Genomic DNA, 13,845 nt, shown 5'->3' with positions numbered 1-13,845 from the left:
TTATAGGTCACCGGGCTATAATTGTACAAGCTATCGAAAGTAATGATAGTTTAAGCTTGAACGGACTTATCGAACCTTTTGTCTCAGGAACCTTCGAACCTGCAGTCGAATACACAAAAAAAATGTTAGAGTACAGCTGATCGTAAGTAATGACGTCACAACCTAAAATAGTATTGTGACGTCATAATTTACGATCAATTTTTTTTTTTTTTTTTTTTTTTTTTTTTTTTTTTTGTGAAATCGACGCCTGGATTGCCCTCTAGGTCTACATTAAGTCACTTTCGTAAGTGGGATATCATGTTAAAAAATTTCAAGAAAGAACTTATAGATTGTTTGTTACTTGGAAGCTGAATTCCACAGTTTGATGGTGGGATCAAAAAGAACTCTCATATAAACACTAAATCAATGAAAAGTTTAAAATATTTATATTAATAAATCAAGTACAAATATCAAATTTTAATTAAATAATGTTGATATAGCAGGGTATCACATTTACAAAACGGTCACGTGATGATGAAGACTAATGATCAACGAAACTCGTGGAGCACATGACTGTCGGTGTTAATAGTCAAGTTTATCCCCAGTTTTGATTACTAGGATAATCATGGACCCAGAATTTTGGCAGACAACACTTCAGCTGAGGTCCACACACATAAGACCATTCTTCGTGCTCAAACTGCACAGATTCGTTACACTCGAATTGACATTTGCAATCATCTGTTTCCAATGACTGACCGGAGACTGAACCTAAAATTAGAACAATCCGTAAAAACTTAAATGCAAAATTTCACTACACATGCAGGCTAAGGGCGGATCCAGACACTTTGAAAAGGAAGGATGCAATCCGGAGTTCCTCACAAATAAGGGGGTGCTATGACTATGTTAGCCATTTTTTTGTCAATTTTACTGATGAAAATGACAAATTTTCCAATAAAAAGGGAGGGTTTCAACCCCTGAACCCTCCTCCCTAGATCCGCCACTGCAAGCTTAAATAAACAGTAAAAACATATATGCAAGTACACCTAAGTAACATTTGCCCCTAATGAACCCTTTTATACGGTGACTTAATTCTAAGTATCGTTATAAACAAAAATGACATTTGAGCTATTAACTGATGTACATGTGACCTGCGGCCTTCTTAACACGCAAATAATAAAACTAAATGTCGTATATATACTTAAAATAATGCATTCATTTATAATGACACAAAGGGTTCTAAATTATGAATTAATTAGATGTAGATGCGCGTGCACGTGTCAGAAGTGTCAAACGAGATATTACCTTCTTGTTTAAGTTGTATAATGCGCATTTGTATCTGTATTTATTTAGAACATAGAACTATAAAGGATGTGCAGTTTTGCATATTTACATTTACATATGATGAACCACATGGGCAGATACAGACACTTAGAAAAGGAGGGGTGCCAACCGAGGTTCCTCAGAAAAGGGGCGTGCTCTTAATTATTTACCATTTTTTGTCAATTTTACACATACAAAAAATGCAAATTGTCCAATATAAAGCGGGTGCCAACATCCTGCATCCCCTCTGGATCCGCCACTCTAAGTGACTGGACACGACACGATAAAAGTACGACGAGGTCAGTACTGTACCATAAGAAGACGAAAGCATACGTACGGTACTTGCCTTCGTCCGTACGTCTGTGTACATGAATCTGATAGGGTTGGCCAAAATTTCAATCAGACCGATAATCGGTTTTTTTTACATTTATGTAAGGTTGAGGGAGATCTTGATACAGTACATTTTTATCCGTACAACTTTACGTTGATTTGTTTTATTTATTTTTTTATTTATTTATTTTTTTTTGTTAGTTTTAGTTTTTATTTTAGGTTTGTTTTTAATGACTTAATTTCATTTATTATTGTTGCTGTGTTTATTGTTGTTTACAAATGTTGATGTTGTTTTTTTGTTTTTATTTTGTTGTTTGTTGTTTAGTTTTATGAATCATTTCTTCCTATATTGTACGCTAATATTTCATCTTAATATACTTTTTCATTCATAACAAACAAGTATTTCAAATATAAGACCACTCGTCTATCGATTCACGAACATAAGTACATATGACTTTGTTTAACTTAATAAAGAGCTTTGCGGAACGTATTGTGAAACGACCGCAGCATTTTGACACAGGTGGAGTACATTATGGACACAATTTTGGACTCAATTAGCACAAAATTTGAAATCAATTAAAATTTTCGAAATCAGAACAAACTTTTTTTAAGATGATTTATGGAATGCTGTCCCTTTGACTCCTTATAACTCGAAAACTGTAAGCGATATCTGAAATCCGATTGGATCGTTCAGACAGAGATTTTTATAAGAAATCCAATAAAAAAATTCGAAATCGGATAAAAAATTAAAAAAGTAGATTTTTTTATAAGGCCCAGTTTGGTTCCTTCTAACTCGAAAACCGTAAGATATATCTGAAATTTGGTTGAAAAATTTTCATAGGGATTCCAATTTAAAAAAAAACGAAATCAGACCAAAAATTAATTAAAAGACATTTATGGGGATGTGGACCTTTTGACTCCCTATAACACCAAAACCGTAAGAGATATCTAAATCTGATTGATAAATCCATAAGGAATCCAATAAAAAAAATGTTAAAATTGGACCAAAACAAGTTTTAAAACAACCTCTCAAGTCAGGGTTTTGAGTCCACCCTCGCTCCCTCAAACCCCCGACATCACTCATTCATATATAGCGGGTATCGTCCAGCCAATTCCAATTGGTTGCTTCTCCGGGTGCGAAGCACCAATGAAAATTGATTTGACATATAATGTCTGTGGAAAGGTAAACAATGATACGAGTAACTGATAGTTGTAAGATGTCACAAATGATTCGATATGACCAAAAAATGATAACTTTAGATTCTGTTTAGAGTCTTCAGCGAAAAAAAATGAAGTTATGTGTATGTAGCCATTTTGTTAGTTATATCGAAGAGTTTCTATTACGAGTGATTTTAGGGATCCGGGTTAAATTTAGGTAACTCACTAGATGGCGCTGGACGATACCCGCTAAATATGAATGAGTAATGTCAGGGGTTTGAGGGAGCGAGTGTGGACTCAAAACCCAGACTTGAGAGGATGGTTTTAAAACAGAATTTCAAAAAGAGCACATTGAAATAATAAAAATTGGATTAACAGTATATTTTTCCTAACAATTCCAATGATAATGTCCATTTTTCTCCTTTTAGCCCCTAATTTAAAAAAAAAAAACTCCAAAAGATATAGGGCTTTCCGCCATAACCAATGGAGAAATGTGTTACATGTAAAATTTTAGAAAGATCGGAAAAGTTTTACTTAAGATAGTAGACCTGAGGTGAGGTACTCCCAAAATTAAATTTTCTTTAAATTTGTACATAATATTACTCTAACTGCAGTACATCTGACAATTTTAAAACAAATTTCAACGTGCAGATTTCGAACAATAAGGACTAAAAAATTTCTATTTTTAGAAATCTGAATCATTGCCCTAAACTAAACCATAACTGGTATGTAAGGATCATATTTTACAGAATATATACATAAACAAATACCAAATAAAATTCACTTGAAAGGATTAATATATTCGATTTAAGATGATTTTTTGTTATTCTGTTAATGTTGCAGAAGAGTAACTTGGCTTTTATTGTAACAAAATAACAAAATGTAGGGGCAGTTGTAAGCTATTTGCCTATATAAAAACCTCTACTTTGCAGAAACTTTTAATTGAATTTTCTTTAAAAAAAAATGATATAATATGGACTATTCATTTCGAAACACAATTTTAGGAAAGTTCTCATTTGTTTTTATTTTTTAAATTATCTTGAGATACAGCATTGAAATACCATACTGTCTAATTCATGCTATTAATTTCTTGGTCAGTCAAACTAATGCCTTAAGTCATATAAGCATTCATTTTTAAAGTTACCTAATACATCATGTATCAAATTATGATGTCTTATATTAAATAAAGAGTATTGCTGAGAGCATAGAATGATGCAAGCTAATGTCACAAAAATACATTTTCTGTATGATGGGACACAGTTGTATGCTGGATAAAGTCATATGTTGACGTAGGTGCATATAAGGTTTGTAAGTCTCGTTCTAGTTTCAGTTTTCTTTCCGGAATTTCTGGCGTAGAACGTATTGAAATCCGATGACCGATCTGCATTTTATTGGTTACTTCTGGGAAATCGAAACGCTGCATCACAATGCAAAATCTTCTATTTTATGCTTTTTTATCCTGTAAAACTAGATATTTGTCATTTTTTATCAGTATTTTTACACAAAAAGATGTTTTGCTTTTAATATTGAACCCAATGATATGTAAATTACGAATCTCTATGCATTTGAATGGTAGACGAGGACCCATTCTCATGAAACCACGGAGTCACGTGACGAGACTTACATATTCTATTTGTTTTACTCTAAAAAGTTAAGGAGTTATAAAACTGGCTCGGTTATTTGTTAACCATACTGTCTAATTCATGCTATTAATAGCTAGTTTATAGTTCATATATCAATTTTAAATTGCATCTAAAGGAATCTTTGTCTGCAATAGATACCGTTATTTTAAACATTTTCCCATCTTGTGAAAGATATACTTCTCAATGTACGCATACTTCAATTTCCTACTTTACAAATTGCAAAGTTACTGGATGCTGATATCTTTGTTCTAGACGTTGAACTTGGGGATTTTTCCCCTTTCACATCAGTATCACTTAATATCATGAATATCAGGAGTCATTCAAATGTACGTTCTAGTGATTGAAGACTTTTCTATTTGAATTACCTCCCTTATCATAAGTTATCATAAATAAACGAAAGTTAACGGACGCCAACGATGACGACGACACGATAATACCACTAGATGACCGAAAACATATCTTTTGGTCGTATAAAAATTAGTTGAATTTTTATTTCCCAAACTTGAACATTTGATTTACATGTACATGTCTAGCGGTTAACCATCTTGAAAGCATGACATATACATGGAGTTTATATGATAAAAAAAATGACATGGAAACTCGGGTGAATAAAAGAAACATGTGTCCAAAGTTGCAACTGTACAGCGTTATGTTGGCTTAATGTGGGGCATATTGTCTGTCTAAAAAATGACTTCCAACGGGTGCAAGTAAATTAAAATCATAAGAATAATTAATCATCTCGAGACAAAAATTAAGGAACGTCTGTACGGTTACGAAAAAAAATCAAATAAAGTTAAAAATTCTTAATTATTAATTTCGGTGTATTAAAAAAGTTTTTTTGCACGTTATTTTACAAATCCATCGATTTCTCTATAAACAAGTAAAACGATGCAATTTAACCCGTGCTTAGCTCGTTGGGTTCAATGTTTACTTACTCCACTTACTTGTATAATTAGTCTATAAAAATATCTATTTTTTTTTTATTTTAAACAGTAAAAATATATATCTCATTCATTGGTGAATCTGTGATGTTTTGTTTCATGTTACAGTGTGTCAAACATCGTGTTTACATCGAAGTCTTAGCCCTATATAGAAAAGTGTTACACGAGACCTCCATCCGGCATGTACAAATTGTATCGCTGAAATCAATTTTGAATAACAATAACCCTGACCCAACAAATGCACCTGAATTGTATAACTACTCCGTCAAAGAACCGTGCAAATTTAAATCTTGAATACGAAATTACGTATATGTCACAATGGTTGTTACATGTACATGTGTGTATATGTAGCAGAGTCTATTAATGAAAAACGTGAATTCTTTAAAAAAAAAAAAAAGGCACAGTAATAACAAACTACTGTAACATCTTAATCGGCGAGTAAAAAATGTTTCATATAAGGTTCTCATGTACATATGATATTGGTTTTGCATGACTAATTTGTTAGGATAAGATTTTTGGTCCTGCGCGTTGGCTCGGAGTGAGATGACTGAGTCTATGTGGCTAATACGTTTTTCTTTTGGCTGTTGCTATGGTGTGCTAGCACATTTGAAATTCGGTCTAGTCTAGTACAAAGTATCATATATTCGACTGAACGAAGGTTTTGTTCTATAATGCAACAAATGTCTGACAATGGACGCAAGATTACAGTCAAACAAAAGGCTATAATGCGTTGAAGGTTGAAGGTTGTATTGCATCCATGCAAAATGATGTTAGAGAGATTTCGTTTTCATGACCAGCCTTCCTTTTTTGTGTACTTCTGATATAAGAGTGTCAGTCTATCTTACATGTTTATGAGCCAGAACAGTCCTTTGATATATCTAGGTTACATATATACATGAGCCAGCACAGTCAGTCTGATAAATCTAGGTTACATGTGCATGAGCCAGCACAGTACAGTCAGTCTGATAAATTGAGGTGACATGTACATGATCCAGCACAGTCATTCTGTTAAATCTAGGTTACAGGTGCACGAGCCAGCACAGTCATTCTGGTAAATCTAGTTACATGTGCATGAGCCAGCACAGTCAGTTTGGTAAATCTAGGTTATAAGTGAATGAACCAGTACTGTTGACATCGTTTAGCGGGTAAACATTGAGGCTGTTTCTTTTTATTGTTCTGTATACTAGTACATGTATTTTTTTATTTTTCATATTACAGTGGTTTCAGTGTGCAAGCATACATACATAATAGTGTCAGAGAGTTCAATTTTTTATGGTAAATTTAGGTCACATGCATATGAGCCAGCACAGTCAGTCTGATACATCTAGGTTACATATGCATGAACCAGTTTATCGTTTAACAGGTGAACGTGGAGGCTGTTCCTCTCGATTTTTTTTTTTTTTTTTGGTAAAGAGGACCGTAAATATTCGAGTCCAAGCAGAAGTAAAGAAACTGATAGTTTCCTACATGTACATGCACTGTACACTTATCTAGTATGCTAGTTCTGTTTTTGTTTAATCTTTGATATTACGAAGAGTGCCTTCAGTGGGAAGAAATCAGTAATTTTACAATAAGAAATATTAAAATGAGAAGTCAGCATGAAATAAATTGTCCGCCTTCATGTCTTTTTAATGTACATGTATTAATCTTTTTTATCACGACGAATTTTGTCATAAATAATAATTATTTATATAATATTATCAATGATTCACAAAATACAAGTTTAAGACCACAAACAGAGATATTAATGTCGAATAATTAGACATCAGTTGTCAATTTAACCATTATTATATATTTACATACAATTAAGATAAAAACAAGGGAGATGACTCTAAGAACAAAATCATTTCTGACCTCTCTTAGCCTAGTATTGATATTTAACATGTATTGAAGTAATTATTCTACTTGTTATATCACCATATGAGCATGAAGATAAATTAAAATCAATGTCCTTTCATCAGGTACAAAAATGTATGATAGGTTTGGCGATACATGTAAGTTGTAATCGGTGGATCTAAGGAGGTCCCACCAGGGGGGGGACAACAAAATCCTTGATTAACATGCTTTAATGCACGGATTTTCACACGAAAATACGTTTGTTTTTATTTTTGTTATTTGATAAGGGGGTCGGGCCTATCAACCCTTTGGATCAGCCTGTATATGTGATTAATGATATAATATATTACATAACGACTGACCTACGTGATGGACCCAGAGAGGGCATTGACTTTCGAACTCTTCCTTTGATGGGAAGTTTATTGAATTCGTAGATACTTGTAATAATTCAAGCACAGACAAGTAAATTATAGCCTTGAATGAACTCCTTTTACAATTTTGAATCAGAATCTTTCAATCACCCTACCGGTGCACCTGGTCCATGCTCCCAGTTTTTAGTGGAGTCCGAGTTGCTCATTTACTTTTGTTACTTTGTATGTATGATTTTAGTTACTTTATGTTCTTTGTTGTGTATGTCTGTTTTCCATGTCTGGTCTTTGTCCCTGGATTACATTCTTTTGATTAGCGCTATAACCTTGGTTCCCTTGATTACTCTTTAAAGGATCCCGTTTTAATAACATTGCGGATTCGCGTACATTGGATGCTCTGATTTCTTCGTTTATTTTACATGTATATGTCGGGAGCAGATCCAAGAAAAAGCCGTGTCAGGGTATGCTCTCCCTACAAATTGTTATTTTCTTTTTTTTACATGAAATCTTAACCTTCACAAATTCTACCCACAAAGATTATCTTTCCTTGCTTCGCTCGGCCTTTAATTCATTTTAAGTCCCCTCATCTGAAATCCTAGATCTGACCCTTTACAAGTACGCAGTCAGTTAAAGCCATTGGGAAAACTTTGATGATATTAGCACCATCGCTCATTTTGTATCTACGCTGTGCATAATGAGTAATTTTCATTCAACTGCATTATGATTTTGTATATTAATACAAATGTGTAACTGTTGTTTCTGAGTATACTTATAGGCTCTAATTTTTGTTAATGTCTAAGGGAGGCCCCTACCAATAAGACACATTTTTATACACTTTTCTGTCATTATAATTGTGTTCATTGTACATTTTGTATTTTATGCAGTACGTGTACACGTACATGTACATGTAATCGAAATAACAATTTTTCATTTGCATTTCACGAAATCATTATACAATTTAATGTGAAATAAATTTCAAATTGTTAGTCTTCTTCAAAACGCAAAATTCGAACTAGCATTTATCTCCCAATAATTTATAGAGGTCATTTTGAAACTACAGGTTCGTTAAATTTTCATTTATAGAAAAAAAAATCAATATGTAAGATAAGAAAATGTTTTGAAGTATTAGATGAATCAATTAAAATGTTCATAGAAATAAAACATTCGTAAAAACAAAACCTAAAAAAAGAAAAAAAAACAATAGAAAGCGTTTATGTACATGAAATCTAGACTTTCTACTACATTGTAATATAGTACATGTACCTCTTTATTATATACATCGAGTATGTTATTACCCTCTCTGATAACGCCTCTACATGTACATGTACTAACTTCTGAGCAAAAGTTAGTATATTTGCTATCAGAGAGATACACGCAACCAATAAACTTTTTTTCATTCATACCTCTTTAATTGAAAGAAAGGGACTTAAAGCAAGTTTCTACATAAAATTCACTAAATGCACTTCTCTAGCACTATATACATTGTACTTACATGCCAGTACACACAGTAAAGCCAACGTAAGAATCAAATTAAGAACGGACTTCATGTTTGTGTTCTCCTGCTTATAACCCGGACAAGTGTTAACACCTGGATCGTTCCTTGTATAAATAGTCGCTAAGACAAAATATATTCGATGTTCCTTAAGGATATGATTAATTCCTATGTATGTCGCACCGCCAATTAATTTATGTTATTGTTTCTTCGTTTTATATTCGTTCATGTCATGTTCCCTTAAACGAATGTGTTTTTTTTTGTTTTTTTGTTTTTGGTTTGTCCAAATATATGTTTTGTATTTATATAGTTCAATGATTTTATATAAATAAATATAGTATGAATTTTGAATTTCTGATTTATTTAGTACATGTAAATATGGTCACCAAAGAAACATTACAAGTTCATATCGGGCATATACGATGTACAATGTTCCTTCGTGTAGTAGACCCTAGGGTAAGGGGTAATCCAAAAGAAAGGTTTTCAGTCACTAGAACGTTTGAACGACTCATGATATACTCAAGCTTCAAAGTGATACTAATGTAAAAGGGAAATAACTCCTAGCAAGGGTTCAACTTAAAGAACAAATATGTCAGCTTCGTGCAACTTGGAGATTATCCAGTCGATATTATTCAAGGTTAGGGATCTACATGTATATACTTGTAAATGTATATAGCAATATTTATTACAAAATTGCTTAACCACTTATTTTGCAAATAGGTAAACATTGACCGATGCAGCTGATGTCGCTCCGGATTTTTATATCAATTTCATGTTCATCGTCTGAATATAGCTGAAATATTGCTGCTCGGACGTTAAACCCCAACAAACAAACAAAACAAACAAATTTTAAATTGTTAAATTTGTGATCTTCCATTTATATATGTACATGTATGTACTTTTTATGATTCTGGTCGGGGCATTGTATATGAAGATTGTCTTTATGTCCTCTCTTTATGTATAGGCCATATACTTGTAATTTGTCCTATTTTTGACGCATCTGTATATGTTGTGATATGTGTACATGTATAAAAACGTTTGAAATATTTAATATAAAATTAAAACTTCTTTATTACACTGTATGCTCCTTGACCAACTAGTCAAATGAGCTTAGTACTACATGTATGAGTGTTATGATACGTGTAATTATTTGTTTTGGTATGTATACACAGATTGAGAGTGATTGGTTGATCATGACACTTCCGTTTAATTGAATTCCTGTTTATAGTATTTTAATTTTTTTTTTCACTTAAGTATCCCAGAACTGTAGGATGTTCGCAGCTCTTTTTTAAAATAACGAGGATTTCAAAGGGTTGTTAAATCTTTTATGATCTACATGAGTACCTGCGGGCTGTTACTCTTTGGGCCACACTTGAACAATAATATAACAAGAAAAATTGATGGGTTAGTGTGCTTGTTTTTGTGATATAAGTATTTGAAATTTAGGCGGGAAAAGGATTTTCTATATTTTGTCTTAAAGTAAGTACCCTACTTGGTTTTATCTATTACATGTAAAAACACAAATATGAAGAAAAAACAGGGATTTCTTAACAAATAAATCCAAATTACATTTTAAAGTTTGTTCAATGAAATTTTTAGAAGAGCTAATTGTTGGGGTCCCTGTTCAAACAATATAAATGCCATGAAATGGATAAAACCAGAAGAGTCTGAAACTCTGACAAAACCTTTCGGTATATTTCGTAGAGCTCGACCAGGAGTTACTTTTGGTATATGCTCGGAGGAAACGGTTCTATTACTTATTAGTGTAGGTGGTCGACCAAACTGCCAAATCTCGACCTATTTATGTGAGAGTACTATTATTCTTGGGGTACCGATTTTCTTGGTTTTCGTGGGTAGGTCAAACCACGACATTCAATTCTCAACAAAAAGGTGAATCCACTGATGTGTAAACTGAAAACCTCAAAACCACGAATTCGATAATCCATGAACTTAATCGTGGTTCTCCCCTGATCCAGGAAAATTGGTATCCACGAATTAAAGTACTTTCACAGGTTCTCATGGAGAATCCATGATATTTTTTTAAACAAGTTTTTTAGGGGGAACGGGGGTTTATATAGTTTTTTTTAATATTGAAAAACAAGTATTTGATTTCGAGTTGATCGGAACACATTTTGAAATGGTGGCATACTTTCAAATCAAATTGGCGGCGCTAAAACAATATATAACATCTATAAAAAGCCAAATGCGCCATTGGATTTGTGAATATCGAGATGATAAGTACATTTAAGTGAACGAGGGAACATTTGTAGTCATTTATTCATCTAGTAACCATCACTGAAATCTGTGAAAAAGAAAAAAAAATAATCAAATACTCTTTTGTTCGGCATTCCGGACAACAGGTTTCCGCAAATTGATTTCCGTATAAAATATTTGTTCATAAAAAAGACGTTGACAATTAATTAACTGACCACAAGGTAAGATTTATTGGTCAATGTTAGGCGTTTTGTTACCAAATGACCAGTGCGTATACGCATACAATGTATATTTGTAACATAAATGAGGTTATTACCATAAATAATGAGAAGGAAATTATTATGACAATGTAATGATGTCGTTGAACCGTACGTGTTTGGGACTTCCTTGTTTTCTTCCGGGGATTACTTAATACATGTCCTCGCAATAATTTATTCACTTATTTGTTCACGGCACAATTCGCCTTGAAAAGTCTTTGCCTTTCTTACCCATTTTTTATGACTTTTACAATATAACTATTGCGTACAATGTAAAAGTAGGATGAAGAGGTCAGGTACAGAGTTATTGAGTATAAATGTCTGGGTTCATTGCTAAACACAATGGCAATTTACTTCATAGTACAGAAGATCTTGTGAAAAAAAAAAGGCAAAACAATGTTTAAATTTCAAGATGACATGGGGGCTGAGACCAAAGCAAGGAACAGAACCGAATGGAGACTGAAATCTTGTGTTGACCTCCACCTGGAGCGAAGTGAATATAGGTAGGTGGGTATAAAAAAACACAAAAACTTGGAAACTTTTGAAAAGTCAGTGAAAACAAACAGGGTATAAATTTCTGGGCTCATTGCTTAAAAATTGTGGTAATTTGCTTCACAGTCAAGAAGATCTTGCGAAAAAGGCAGAATAGATTTATATTCTCTTTTAAAATTCTGCGTCAAACATTGTCGCAAGGGCTGAAATAGGTACGTTTATTTTGAGAATTTAACATTTCAGTTTGCTACACTCTAACTCCGACATAACTAATCGATCAGTTATCGGTCAAAAATCGAATGGTGATTGAATGAATATAGTTCTGTTAACCGAACACTTATGGATCAAGATTGATGATTTTGATGAGTAAAAGTGATTGATTTTTATTGAAAAGTAACCATTGACTGAATTGTTTTATTTGTATAGTCAGGAATAGTTAAGAATATCTGAAAATATACTTTTTGTCCATTTCAATGCAATTCAATCAACAGAATTAATTTACTTTAAAGGTTTTTCTAAGTAATTACTATTCGATCAGATCGATAAGAAATTTCTTATCAAAATCATCCATCAAACTTTTTGGAAGTGTGATTGACACGAGTTCGATTAACAGGGCTAATCAATCGATTACTATTCGATTTGTGACCGATGAGTGATTGATTATCAGTTTGATCGATTAGTTCTATCGGACAAAATCTATCCAGCAAGACTCCGCGCTAATAACATAAATCTTCTTTAAAATAAACATTTTTTTTCCAAAATCCCTTGACAGTTAATGAACTGATTTATGGTGCAATTAAATTAAAAGTGTAATTCCCTGAGATCAGTGATGACATCTTTGGTTAAATTAAGAATTATAAAGCACTAAAAGAGGTAATAAAACATTATTTAGAACGAAATTAAAAACGAAAACTTAGTGGCATCCCTTCATCGTCTATGCATCTACATGTATAAGGATCAGGAGACATACATATAAAGTAAAGTCTGCTCCTACATGTACATGTTTTTTTTTCATATGGCGTGTGTACATTACGTGTAGTGTTGCCGGTTTCTGTACCTGTTTGTTTTTTTGTTTTTTGTTCCCACCGCTACGTGCAAGGGGACACACCAATGTCCACCCGATCACACTTGTGGACACAACTTCTCGAGTCGACAAATTTTACAGGAGTTATGGAACGTTTTATTTAGAATGTCCCATTTTGTTTCTCATTTTGTCCCTTTTTTATTGACTTGCTTTTTCATCGATATATTAGCCATACTATCGAAAAATGATCGAAAACATGTGCAATGGTATGCACAGATTCACAGATTAATAGGTGAATCTACGATCAAGCTAAACGTGTTATACTTAAAAAGAAATCATGACCTTGTAATTAGTTTTCCACAGTATTTAAGGATTACACAAGATGTCATTAATAAACATTCGTCATGCTGGATTTTTCTGAATATTACATAATTTCGTGCCCATAACGCGATTATGGAAGAAAAACGCCGACTTAGATTAACCGCATAAGATCTTCAGGTCACGGTGAAGCCTTGTGTTTGTGCACGAAGATGTTGACGTTGACGTTTTCAACCTTTTGTTTATTGTTTAATCCTTATATGTATCAATTATCCATTGTACCCACCTGCGCTTCCTTGTTCTTAATCTATTCATAGCAAATTAACGCTATGCATGATTTGAATTTAAATAATGTAGTATGCATGTATCTGTGTAGTTAAAAGGAAAGAAAAAACTTGAATTATTACGTATACGTAAAATGGAAAATACATTTTTGTAAGTAAGTGAACAACGGATTTGCTCTTATTTTTTTA

The 13,845-nt window shown here is 32.9% G+C and overlaps 1 long non-coding RNA gene across 1 annotated transcript; it reads right to left on the bottom strand.

Annotated features, from left to right (window-relative positions):
- Positions 1-406: 406 nt before the first annotated feature.
- Positions 407-9,232, bottom strand: LOC148601770 (uncharacterized). Its single transcript, XR_015917337.1, has 2 exons — positions 9,068-9,232; positions 407-747 (listed from the first exon to the last, which is right to left on the bottom strand). It is a non-coding gene; the product is annotated as an uncharacterized LOC148601770 (long non-coding RNA).
- Between the last annotated feature and the right edge of the window lie 4,613 nt (positions 9,233-13,845).

The sequence above is a fragment of the Perna viridis genome, chromosome 12, assembly GCF_037379345.1.
Source record: "Perna viridis isolate PV_CMFRI_1.1 ecotype Kerala chromosome 12, ASM3737934v1, whole genome shotgun sequence".
In the NCBI taxonomy this organism is placed as follows: domain Eukaryota; kingdom Metazoa; phylum Mollusca; class Bivalvia; order Mytilida; family Mytilidae; genus Perna; species Perna viridis.
The sequence above is the reverse complement of the archived record's forward strand: the minus strand, read 5'-3'. Positions and strand labels throughout refer to the sequence as shown.